The following is a 13907-nucleotide window of genomic DNA, read 5'->3' as shown; positions in this document are numbered from 1 at the left end:
AACCGACAGGACGAGGTGCCGAGCGGACCGGAAGCTAAGGCCAACACTTAGCACAGATTATGACTACTAGCAGGAGCTAGGAAACTAGAACAAACCTAGGTGGCAGTCACGGGATGCAAAACAAAGAAGCCAGGACGACTGACTGAGAAGTCAGGCTTTAAATAATAATGTCAATGATGACCAACAGGTGCATGTTGGGAACCCCAGCGGCAGGTGAACGTAATTAGTAACTATGGTAACCAAACTCAGAGGTGCTTAAACAGATACTAAGAAGGAGTCCAAGACTAGCAGAAAAACACAAATGACTAGAAAACAAACAGAAATATGATCCGGGCAGCGGATCATAACACATATCATGGAATGATATTTGTAAAAATGCCAATAAGCCCTTTAGAAGCATTAAAGATAAGCTGACTCAATTTAAGATATTGAATAGATTGTATTTTACATCTTCTCAGCTGTTTAAAACGGGTGTAGTAGATAGCAAGTTATGTATGAAGTGTCGGGCAGCTGAGGGAACTCTTGTTCATTTATTGTGGGAATGTCAGAGGATAAAAGAGTTATGGTTGAAAACAACAAAAGAAGCAATCACATTCCTTAATATAAACATCCCAATGACACTGCAAACTTTTATTCTTGGGGATCTCCATCAGTTTAGTAACGTGTCATCAAAGAGTAAAAATGCTTTTCTTTCAATATGCATAATAACAAAAAGGGTAATATTTTAAAAAATGGATAGATGTTGATAGTCCAACTCATACTGACTGGCACACACAAGCTATGGAGATGATATCAGTAGAACAAACTGCATTTAGTTTAGATAATAATGAGTCATATATTGAAATATGGGATCCATTATTTACATTTATTTCAACTATTAAATGAACCAAAATGTGACTTATTATATATTTGTGCAAAATATTGGACACAGTGTGTTGTAGAGTTTATGAGATGTGTTGCAAGTGTAAGCCACTGTGACACTGTTGTTCATTTCTAATTTTTATTATTTTTTTATTAATGTCCTCAATTGCTCTCAATTGCTCCGCTTATTGTTGTTCTTAGTGTTGCTGGGACGGGTTTGGTTTTGGAATTGTATTGCATTGTTGTGTATTGTTTTGTTGATTGATTAATAAAAAAATTAAATTAAATAAAAAAATTAAAAAAAAGGAACGTTTTTTTCTTCTTCTCCTCCTCCTGCGGCGAATATTCCAGACGCAGACGGAGCACGTGGGATTGATGTGTCGAGCAGGCGTGCAGCTGGAAGCAGGCGCTCACGCAGGCTCGACGCTTCGCAAGGCGTCCAACTTGGTGTTGTTGTTTATGTTGAGTGTGGTCTGCTTTGCATCACGCTGCAGACCGCACCGTCCCACTCTTAGAGTCGAACAAGGTTCACACCTCCTCCACAGCTAAATGCGTCAAGACGTTGAGGAAGTCTTAAATCCTTTTAATGAAAATCTACATGCACTTTGAAATGCAAATGGGGACTGCCAAGTGCGGGGGTGTCAAACTTATTTTCTACATCTATTTAATCTGATAATCATTCCGATTAGAACGTTACCGAGTACATGGACCCTGAAAAGAATGATCTGTGTATTTTCATGCATCACACCTTAAATCGGAATACTTTACTTTGACATGCGCAGAACCTTACATAAACGGAAAGGTGTCTTATTATTTGTGCTACGACGCCATCTTTTGAACAATAAGCAGTGACTTCTAGTGTAAACAAACATGGCTTTGTGCATTTCTGCTTGTCCGACGTTATCACGGTATTTATTTATCATTTGTATTTCCTTCTGTTCACTACTTTTGTTTTACCTCTCTTTTTGAAATGGAGCTGTTCCGTGCTTTTTATGTTGTGTTTATGTTGTGTTTATGTTGTGTTTATGTTTTTTCCTGGCTAACAGTGCAGAACAGGTTGTCGGCTAATACTCTTATATTGCTCAAATCCGTAACCGGTAGTAAAACTCCTGCTTTTCTCATGGCCCAAGTAGTTCACAATAGCACTATACACAATCACAATACCAGGGCGTCCAGTGAGGGGCATTTTGTACTCCCTCGTCCCAGGAAGAATGCTTTGCAGAAATCTTTTATTTATAGATCTTTTGGACAATAAGCAGTGACTTCTAGTGTAAACAAACATGGCTTTGTGCATTTCTGCTTGTCCGACGTTATCACAGTATTTATTTATCATTTTTATTTCCTTCTGTTCACTACTTTTGTTTTACCTCTCTTTTTGAAATGGAGATGTTCCGTGCTTTTGATGTTGTGTTTATGTTGTGTTTATGTTTTTTCCTGGCTAACAGTGCAGAACAGGTTGTGGGCTAATACTCTTATATTGCTCAAATCCGTAACCGGTAGTAAAACCCCTGCTTTTCTCATGGCCCAAATAGTTCACAGTAGTTTCCAGATGTGTGAACATGATTGCACAAGGGTTTTCTAATCATCAATTAGCCTTCTGAGCCAATGAGCAAACACATTGTACCATTAGAACACTGGAGTGATAGTTGCTGGAAATGGGCTTCTATACACCTATGTAGATATTGCACCAAAAACCAGACATTTGCAGCTAGAATAGTCATTTACCACATTAGCAATGTATAGAGTGTATTTCTTTAAAGTTAAGACTAGTTTTAAGTTATCTTCATTGAAAAGTGCTTTTCCTTCAAAAATAAGGACATTTCAATGTGACCCCAAACTTTTGAACGGTAGTGTATATTTCATACACTGACAACCCCCAGCAAAAATCAACAGGAAGTTTGCAATTCCCCCTTCAAAACAAAAGTTGTGTAAAAACAGTCACCTTTTTTCAAACATTATCTCCTCTGAGCGCGTTTGTCGCGTCGGCTTCAAATTAGCACAGGAGAGAGATTGAACCCTTCTGATTAAAAGTTGATGAAAGTTTTAATTACTGCTCCAGTTTGGATTTTATGAGCCCTCAAGGTCGGTCCCGTCCATTGCTGCTTGCAGCTTTAATTTAATTAAGCTTGCCTTTGTCAGTCAGTCGGCCTGGCGTCATTGTTTGCTTCATGCAACCTGTCAACGTAAGTGTGGAGAGGCGGGGCCTGCAGTCTGACAGCGAGGCAGGGCACACCGGAGCCCGCTCCAAGATGGCGGCGAGGAGGCGTGGACGGCGAGCAAGCAGCGAGGCGGGGCGCGCCGGGATCGACGCCGCAATTATTATCAGGTGCGTGGATCGTCCAGCTGGGCACAATTAAATAATCCTCTCGAACTGTGTAAAAGGGCGGCAGCCGTAAAGGTCGGTAAGAGAGGCGGAGAGAAGAGAAGGAGCCAGAGGGAAAGCTGACCCTGAGCGAGAGAGACTGAGAGCCCAAGGAAGAAGACGACGCGTGAAGCTGAAAAGCAAGCGGAAGAGCGAGCGGCAAAGGGAAAAGCTGAAAAGCAACCCGGCAAGAGACATTTATTTGGAAAAATAAAGAAGTCTAAACCTGCCCGCAGCTATGTCCTTCCTTGATGGTCCTTGGAACCCGCACGGCGACAGCAAGCGACTGTCACTGTTTTGCTCGTCTCCTAGCCGATGCTAAGTGGTAGCCTTCTCTACGCAAGTTGTGCTTGTTTCTAGTCCACGCTAAGTGGTAGCTTAATTTCGATTGCGATCAGCACATTATTCCTTTTGCTTGTTTTCTGTTTTTGGTACTTCGCGTTATTTTTGAATTCTGTTTCTTTCTGTCACGACGGGGTTTTCGCAACTTAATGCGGGGTTCATTCTCCCGGGATGCAGACGGACCACTCCGGACAAAGCGTGCAGGTAAGAACATGATTTATTCTCAAAAATAACGCAAAGTACCAAAAACAGAAAACAAGCAAAAGGAATAATGTGCTGATCGCACTCAAACTAAGCTACCACTTAGAATGGACTAGAAACAAGCACAACTTACGTAGACAAGGCAACCACTTAGCATTGGCTAGGAGACTAGCAAAACTTACGTCGACAGGTTGCATGAAGCAAACAATGACGCCAGGCCGACTGACTGGCAAAGGCAAGCTTAAATAATGCCTCTGATTAGTGCTCGGGAAGCAGGTGAGCACTAATCAGTGACAGGTGAACACAATGGGCAACCAAAACCAACTCAGAGGTGCACAAACAGGAACTACGGGAGTCCAAAACTAACAGAAAATACAAAACATGACCACGGATCATGACAGAGATAAGGTTAAACACAAAGAAAAGTCAATAATAATAGTCAATAATCATAGATACAATGATAAGTGGTAGCCTTGTATACGTACGTTTTGCTTGTTTCTAGTCCATGCTAAGTGGTAGCTTAGTTTCGAGTGCGATCAGCACAATATTCCTTTTGCTTGTTTTCTGTTTTTGGTACTTCGCGTTATTTTTGAATTCTGTTTCTTTCTGTCACGACGGGGTTTTCACAACTTAATGCGGGGTTCGTTCTCCCGGGATGCAGACGGACCACTCCGGACAGAGCGTGCAGGTAAGAACATGATTTATTCTCAAAAATAACGCAAAGTACCAAAAAAATCACTGGAGGACGAGGAATAGCTAAACATGCTTCACTACACATCGTAGGAGGATACAATAGCTCACAGGCGTCACAATGTGAACAAACGCAATGGGTGGATCTACATCTGACATCCACTGTAATGATACCAAGTACAAGAGCGTATCTAGTCGATACTACTATGATTACATCAATCTTTCTTATCGTCACAAAATGTTTTTTTTTTTTAATTCATATTATGTTTATAAACTCAGGAAATATGTCCGTGGATACATGATAACTTTGAATATGACCAATGTATGATCCTGTAACTACTTGGTATCGGATCGATACCCAAATGTGTGGTAGCACCAAGAAAAATTCCTGGTGCACCAAGAAAAATTCCTAGTTTTTGAACCCGTTCTCAAACAATGGCGATAAAACTATTCTGATCATTCAAAACTAATGTAAAGTATCAAACAAGAGAAGAAGAATAAGTGATTATTACATTTTAACAGAAGTGTAGATAGAACATATTGAAACGGAAAATAAGCAGATATTAACAGTAAATGAACGAGTGGATTGATAATCCATTTTTACAGCTTGTCCTTTATAATGTTGACAAAATAATAGGTGTATAAATGACACAATATGTTACTGCATAGACTAATTAGGAGTCTTTGTTTGTTTACTTACTACTAAAAGACAAGTTGTCTAGTGTGTTCACTATTTTATTTAAGGACTAAATTCGATATAAAACATATGTTTCATGTAATCTAAGATTTGTTGTTAAAATAAAGCCAATATTGACATTTTGTTTGTGGTCCCCTTTATTTAGAAAAGTATTGAAAAGTACTGAAATACACAAATACTGGTATGGAGACAATCCTAGTTCTAACTAATGAAAGCGGGGTAGTACGTTGACAATGTGTGTCTACTTCTTAGTCCGTTTGAATAAAACAAGTTAAACATTTATTTGTTTTTGCATCTTTTATTGAAATCCTGTGCTTTTTGAGGCTTAAGGAGTCTTTGTTTGTTTACTTACTACTAAAAGACAAGTTGTCTAGTATGTTCACTATTTTATTTAAGGACTAACTTGCAATAATAAACATATGTTTCATGTACCCTAAGATTTTTTGGTTAAAATTAAGCCAATAATGCCATTTTTTTGTGGTCCCTTTTATGTAGAAAAGTACCGAAATACATTTTGGTATCGAGACAACCCTACTCCCTTCAAAGATCTTTGTGCTTTACAGGTCTCTGTGTGGTATTCACGGCCCGCCTCCTGTCCTCAACCTTTTCCTGTTGGAATGCTGAACATGGAAGGTCCTCCCCAGGGCGCAGGCAGGCTTGGCTTTATCTCCTGAGCTATTGAACATCTGTGAATCCCAGAACAACACAGGCCAGGAATGTGCAGATAGAATTGCAGAGCAACGCCTAGGATTCTCAGTAGCCAGTCCAAAGCCAGTATTTTGGAATCCAGGTTGATATCAGGTCGACCTGCAAGACTCTGGGCCTCATCTGGCCTACAGATTCTGATTCTGACAAGACCGAGTCTCTCATTGGCAACTTCCATTTCCCATCGTCACGATTCGTTTGACGCCGCCCGCGTTGCCTAACGACGCGCCAGGCGGATACGCCACAAGGATTTGACAGGAAGTAAACACTGTCAAAGGCGGAGGCAAACTTCTTGTGGACGGAAGACTTGGCAAGCAGGATTTGGATGGAAAACTTTTGTAATATTATAATAATAGATTTTATATGTAAAAAGCACTTTACATTGAGCAAACAACCTCAAAGTGCTACAGTGTATAAAAAAAATAAATAAAAAGATAATAAAAATGAATAAAAATAAAAACTAGAACTAGCACGGATATATCTAAAAAAAGGCTTTTAAAAAAAAAAAGGGTTTTTAAGCCATTTTTAAAAAGCATCCAGTCTGTGGTGCCCTCAGGTGGTCAGGGAGAGTGTTCCACAGACTGGGAGCGGCGGAGCAGAAAGCCCGCTCTCCCATTGTTTGTATCCTTAGCAAACACACAAAGTCTTTTCATAAAACTTGATGGGGCGACAGGAAATAACTTTTTGGTGTGGCGCCCCCTACGGGTTGTGGTCAAGATGTCTCGTAAGATGCGAGCACCAGTGCCACAGCCGTGTGTATAGAGAGAGTATGGCCAACTTGGGGACGGCTGGGAGAGTGGCCGTGCCAGCAACCTGGGGGTTCCTGGTTCAATCCCCAGCTTCTACCAACCTAGTCACGTCCGTTGTGTCCTTGAGCAAGACACTTCACCCTTGCTCCTGATGGGTCGTGGTTAGCTGCCTTGCATGGCAGCTCCCGCCATCAGTGTGTGAATGTGTGTGTGAATGGGTGAATGTGGAAGTAGTGTCAAAGCGCTTTGAGAAAAGTGCTACATAATAATAAATATAACACATTTACCATTTAACTCGGTTTCAAAGTTGGTAGCAAACATGGCGCCCTGTAGTCACGTGAAGGGCTTTTGAACGATTGATTGATTGAAACTTTTATTAGTAGATTGCACAGTATAGTACATATTCCGTACAATTGTCCACTAAATGGTAACACCCGAATAAGTTTTTCAACTTCTTTAAGTCGGGGTCCACATTAATCAATTCATGGCTTTTGACCAATCCTGTAGCCATACTCTCTCTGATTGGTCAAAAGCCCGTCAGGGGACTACAGGGCGCCATGTTTGCTACCAACTTTATAACCGAGTTGGCCATACTCTCTTTATACACCGCTCTGGCCCTGATGCCCACTTTCGTTGGACAGAGAACCATTCAACAAAGCAACACCTCCCTACTAGGGCTGCAAATAACGATTAATTTGATAATCGATTAATCTGTCGATTATTACTTCGATTAATCGATTAATAATCGGATAAACGAGACAAACTACATTTCTATCCTTTCCAGTATTTTATTGAAAAAACCCAGCATACTGGCACCCAGGGGCGTCACTAACTTTTAAGGACAGGGGGGGCTTAGCCCCCAGGAGATGCACAGGATGCGAGCGAACGTTACGCACGAGCACAAAACTTCACAAACGGCTAACAAAGACTTAGAAATGATTCATTGTTATTATTATTTAAAAAAAAATGCACAGGACAAAATGAAATGCTCCCTGGGATGATGGCTTTGAACCATTTTTGTCTTTTTCTTTTTATGTATTCATTCATTTTACATTTTATATTAAATGTCTTGGTTTTTCCTCCCTCTGAAAATCCTATGCAATGTTTAACAAGCCATCCTATAATAATACAACAGCTATTAATGTAACAATACAATAAAACAAATATATTTAATGATGTTTTTTTTTCATTATTTTAATAATAGGCTAATGTATATTACTTTATATAGATTCTACAAGAAACACAAAACTTAAAAACTAAATTATTTACAATTGCACACACAAGGTTTCGTGCAGCTTCACTCATTGTAAAGGAAGATAATGTGCTTCGTACACCTGCAGGACCGCAAGCAAGGTCGCAGAAAAAATGCGGACTGGAATTTGAGTGATGTGGGCATTTTCTATATGAACAAGTGGAATGGATTGGATACCGACGCACTAAAGGGGCTCTCTACCTTATGCTATGAAGTGAGGGGAAACTGAGTAAATAATAACAGGTTATATGATTATTTATTTAAACTCATATTCGGGCCACTTTATAATGAATATGTCGGCATATATTTGTAAAAAAAAAAAAAATAATAAAATATATATATATATATATATATATATATATATATATATATATATATATATATATATATATATATATATATATATATATATATATATATATATATATATATATATATATATATATATATATATATATATAACACCAAATTATTTAGGGGGGCTTAAGAATATTTTAGGGGGGCTTGAGCACCCCCTAAAATAGGCCTAACAACGCCAATGCTGGCACCATACTTATTTTGATTATTGTTGTTTCTGTTTGTACATGTTGCAGTTTATAAATAAAGGTTTATATAAAAAAAAAAAAAAAAAAAAAACAATTTAAAAAAAATTAAATTAAATTAAAAATATTGCCTCTACGCATGCACATAGCATAGATCCAACGAATCGATGACTAAATTAATCGCCAACTATTTGTATAATCGATTTTAATCGATTTAATCGATTAGTTGTTGCAGCCCTACTCCATACCAAAAAGCACTCAACGAGAGTGGATACCAATACACCCTCCTATACGACCCATCAGCAACGAAAACAAGAAAAACCCGGAAACGGGACAACAAGCTTTGGTATAACCCCGCATTCAGCAAAAATGTCAGCACAAATATTGGACATAAATTCCATGCACTCATTGACCGGCACTTCCCCAAAGAACACGTACTCAGGAAGATATTCAACAGGATCACTTTGAAACTTAGGCTATGTCTACACTAAGCCGGATAACCCCTTAAATGAATAATTATTTAGCCTAAGCCCGTTTCGGCCACATTAAACCAGCGTTAAAGGTCCCCCTCCTCGGATAATTTTTTACACGGGTAAGTGCGCCGTGTAATTCTTGAATTTCCGGCTCTTAGTATGGACTCATTGATCGTTTCCAAAGTGAGTTCGGAGAGGAAGTGACGCCAGAAAGACCACGCCTCACACAGGAAGGGACGTCAGAAAGAACGCGCCACAGCCAGCTTCATAATAAAGCGGTTTGGTAACTCGGAGGTAACCACTGGAAATATGGAGAGTCCATACAAAGCTAAGTGCCGCAGATTCAAGAATTACACGGCTGACTTACCCGTGTAAAAATTTGTCAGAGGAGGGGCACCTTAAACGCTGGTTTAGTGTGGCCGAAACGGGGCTTAGGCTAAATAATTATTCGTTTTAGGGGTTAAACGCCTTAGTGTAGACATAACCTTAGTTACAGCCGCATGAAGAAATATCAAGCAAACCATTGACACACACAACAAAAAGATATGAGCACGCCCACTAACGACCCCAACCCCACAAATAACTGTAATTGCAGACAAAGGCTTAACTGCCCACTTAACGGAAACTGTTTGAAACCACCAGTCGTCCATCAAACCAACACCACCCGCAGAGACAACTCAAACACAGAGACATATATGACACTCACAGATTACACCTTCAAAAGCCGTTTAAACAATCACATTTCACCACACCTAGTCATACTTGCCAACCCTCCCGAATTTCAGTGCCCCTCCCGAAAATCTCCCGGGGGCAACCATTCTCCCGAATTTCTCCCGATTTTCACCCGGACAACAATATTAAAGGCCTACTGAAAGCCACTACTACCGACCACGCAGTCTGATAGTTTATATATCAATGATGAAATCTTAACATTATAACACATGCCAATACGGCCGGGTTAACTTATAAAGTGACATTTTAAATTTGCCGCTAAACTTCCGGTTCGAAACGCCTCTGAGGATGACGTATGCGCGTGACGTAGACCGGCGAACACGGGTATGCCTTCCACATTGAAGCCAATACGAAAAAGCTCTGTTTTCATTTCATAATTCCACAGTATTCTGGACATCTGTGTTCGTGAATCTGTTTCAATCATGTTCATTGCATTATGGAGAAGGAAGCTGAGCAAGCAAAGAAGAAAGCTGTCGGTGCGAAATGGACGTATTTTTCGAACGTGGTCAGCCACAACAGTACACAGCCGGCGCTTCTTTGTTTACATTCCCGAAAGATGCAGTCAAGATGGAAGAACTCGGATAACAGAGACTCTAACCAGGAGGACTTTTGACTTCGATACACAGACGCCTGTAGAGAACTGGGACAACACAGACTCTTACCAGGATTACTTTGATTTGGATGACAAAGACGCAGACGTGCTACTGTGAGTATGCAGCTTTGGCTTCTAAACATTTGATCGCTTGACCGTATGTGCGCAACTTTTTTTTGCGTATGTACGTAACTTTTTTAAAATATATAAGCTTTATGAACCTTGGGTTAGGTGAACGGTCTTTTGGGCTGAGTGATTGTGTGTGTTGATCAGGTGTTTGAATTGTATTGGCGTGTTCTATGGAGCTAGGAGCTAGCATAGGAGCTAGGAGCTAGCATAACACGTACCGTACCGTACGTGCGCGTCACGTACGTAACTTTTTAAAAATATATAAGCTTTATGAACCTTGGGTTAGGTGAACGGTCTTTTGGGCTGAGTGATTGTGTGTGTTGATCAGGTGTTTGAATTGTATTGGCGTGCAAGCCTTTTTTTTTATCAGATACCAAAAGTTGCAATCTTTATCGTCGTTGTTCTATACTAAATCCTTTCAGCAAAAATATGGCAATATCGCGAAATGATCAAGTATGACACATAGAATAGATCTGCTATCCCCGTTTAAATAAAACAAATTCATTTCAGTAGGCCTTTAAGGGCGTGCCGTGATGGCACTGCCTTTAGCGTCCTCTACAACCTGGCGACGCGTCCGCTTTTTCACCATACAAACAGTGGCCGAGTCACATAATATCTACCGGCTGTTCTCATCACGAATATATATACTTGGTCAACAGCCATACAGGTCACACTGAGGGTGACGGTATAAACAACTTTAACACTGTTACAAATATGCGCCACACTGTGAAGCCACACCAAACAAGAATGACAAACACGTTTCGGGAGAACATCCGCACCCAGAATCCTTTGCAACCCTAACTCTTCTGGGCTACAATATTTTTTTTTACAATAACATTTACCACTTTTGACGTGTGTTTGGGGTCGTTGTCCTGTTACACTGCAAAAACTGAAAACTAAGTAAGATGAAATATCTCAAATAAGGGTGATATTTGCTTATTTTCTGTCTGATTAGATAATTATTCTCACTAAGCAGATTTTATGTTATAGTGTTTTACTTGTTTTAAGGGTTTTGGTCCTAAATGATCTCAGTAAGATATTACAGCTTGTTGCTGAGATTTTGACGTATATTGAGTAAAACATGCTTGGAACTAGAATATCAACTGTTGCAAAGCTGTGTCATCAACACTCACAAGTAGAAAACTACTTTTTTAAAGTAATAATTTCTTATTTCAAGCATGAAAAAAAAAATCATGATGTCAAGATAATGGCACTAGCATTTACTTAATATAAGAATGTTTTTCAACATATTGAGCAAAAAGGTCTTTTTTTTTCTACCAAGAAAAGTGCACTTGTTATTAGTGAGAATATACTTATTTTAACGTATTTTTGGGTTCATTGAGGTTAGCTAATTTTACTTCTTTTGGAAAGTCTTGACAAGCCAAATTTTCTTGTTCTATTGGCAGACAATTTTGCTCAGTTCAAATAAAATACCCCTAATTTTTGTATTTTTTTTCCTTGTTTTTGAACACTGACTTTTTGCAGTGTAGAACACCCAAGACCCAACCTCCGGGCTGATAATTTTAGCTTGTCCTGAGGAATTTGGAGGTAATCCTCCTTTTTCATTTGTCCCATTTACTCTCTGAAAAGCAACAGTTCCATTGGCGGCAAAACAGGCCCAGAGCATAATACTACCACCACCATGCTTGACGGTAGGCGTGGTGTTCCTGGGATTAAAGGCCTCACCTTTTCTGGGTATTGTGGCCAAACAGCTCCATTTTTGTTTCATCTGACCACAGAACTTTCCTGCAGAAGGTCTTATCTTTGGCCATGTGATGTCAGATGAAACTAAATTTGAGCATAGTAATTAGGGCTGTGAATCTTTGAGTGTCCCACGATTCGATTCAATATCGATTCTTGGGGTCACGATTCGATTCAAAATCGATTTTTTCTGATTCAAAAGGATTGTCTATTCCAGGGGTCACCAACCTTTTTGAAACCAAGACCTACTTCTTGGGTACTGATTAATGCGAAGGGCTACCAGTTTGATACACACTTAAATAAATTGCCAGAAATAGCTCAATTTACCTTTAACTCTATGTTATTATTAATAATTAATGATATTCACACTTAATTGAACGGTTTAAAAGAGGAAAAAACACGAAAAAAAATGTAATTAATTAATTTAAATTTGATTCTACAGATTTTCTAGATTTGCCAGAATATTTTTTTTTGAATTTTAATCATAATAAGTTTGAAGAAATATTTCACAAATATTCTTCGTCGAAAAAACAGAAGCTAAAATTAAGAATTAAATTAAAATGTATTTATTATTCTTTACAATAAAAAAACATAAATTCACTTGAACATTGATTTAAATTGTCAGGAAAGAAGAGGAAAGAATTTAAAAGGTAAAAATGTATAAGTGTTTAAAAATCCTAAAATAATTTTTAAGGTTGTATTTTGTCTCTAAAATTGTCTTTCTGAAAGTTATAAGAAGCAAAGTAAAAAAAAATTATGAATTTATTTAAACAAGTGAAGACCAAGTCTTTGAAATATTTTCTTGGATTTTCTAATTATATTTGAGTTTTGTCTCTCTTAGAATTAAAAATGATGAAAAAAACACTTAATTGAACGGTTTAAAAGAGGAGAAAACACGAAAAAAATGATAATTAAATTTTGAAACATAGTTTATCTTCAATTTCGACTCTTTAAAATTCAACCGAAAAAAAGAAGAGAAAAACTAGCTAATTCGAATCTTTTTGAAAAAATTAAAAAATGAATTTATGGAACATCATTAGTAATTTTTCCTGATTAAGATTAATTTTACAATTTTGATGACATGTTTTAAATAGGTTAAAATCCAATCTGCACTTTGTTAGAATATATAACAAATTGGACCAAGCTATATTTCTAACAAAGACAAATCATTATTTCTTCTAGATTTTCCAGAACAAAAATTTTAAAAGAATTTCAAAAGACTTTGAAATAAGATTTAAATTTGATTCTACAGATTTTATAGATTTGCCAGAATAATTTGTTTGTGTTTTAATCATAATAAGTTTGAAGAAATATTTCACAAATATTCTTCGTCGAAAAAACAGAAGCTAAAATGAAGAATTAAATTAAAATGTATTTATTATTCTTTACAATAAAAACAATAATTTTACTTGAACATTGATTTAAATTGTCAGGAAAGTAGAGGAAGGAATTTAAAAGGTAAAAAGGTATATGTGTTTAAAAATCCTAAAATCATTTTTAAGGTTGTATTTTTTCTCTAAAATTGTCTTTCTGAAAGTTATAAGAAGCAAAGTAAAAAAATTAATGAATTTATTCGAACAAGTGAAGACCAAGTCTTTAAAATATTTTCTTGGATTTTCAAATTATATTTGAGTTTTGTCTCTCTTAGAATTAAAAATGTCGGGCAAAGCGAGACCAGCTTGCTAGTAAATAAATAACATTTAAAAAATAGAGGCAGCTTTTATAATTGTAAAGGACAATGTTTTATCAACTGATTGCAATAATGTCAATTTGTTTTGACTATTGAATGAACCAAAAATATGACTTATTTCATCTTTGTGAGAATATTGGACACAGTGTGTTGTCAAGCTTATGAGATGCGATGCAAGTGTAAGCCACT

The 13907-nt window shown here is 37.8% G+C and overlaps 1 protein-coding gene across 2 annotated transcripts in view; it reads right to left on the bottom strand.

Annotated features, from left to right (window-relative positions):
• LOC133662420 (ankyrin repeat and BTB/POZ domain-containing protein 3-A-like) overlaps positions 1-13907 on the bottom strand; it is a 382948-nt gene that overhangs the window by 69231 nt on the left and 299810 nt on the right. The gene's annotated exons all lie outside the window — the stretch shown is intronic.

The sequence above is a fragment of the Entelurus aequoreus genome, linkage group LG12, assembly GCF_033978785.1.
Source record: "Entelurus aequoreus isolate RoL-2023_Sb linkage group LG12, RoL_Eaeq_v1.1, whole genome shotgun sequence".
Classification (NCBI taxonomy): domain Eukaryota; kingdom Metazoa; phylum Chordata; class Actinopteri; order Syngnathiformes; family Syngnathidae; genus Entelurus; species Entelurus aequoreus.
This window is presented reverse-complemented; position numbering and strand designations above follow the sequence as displayed.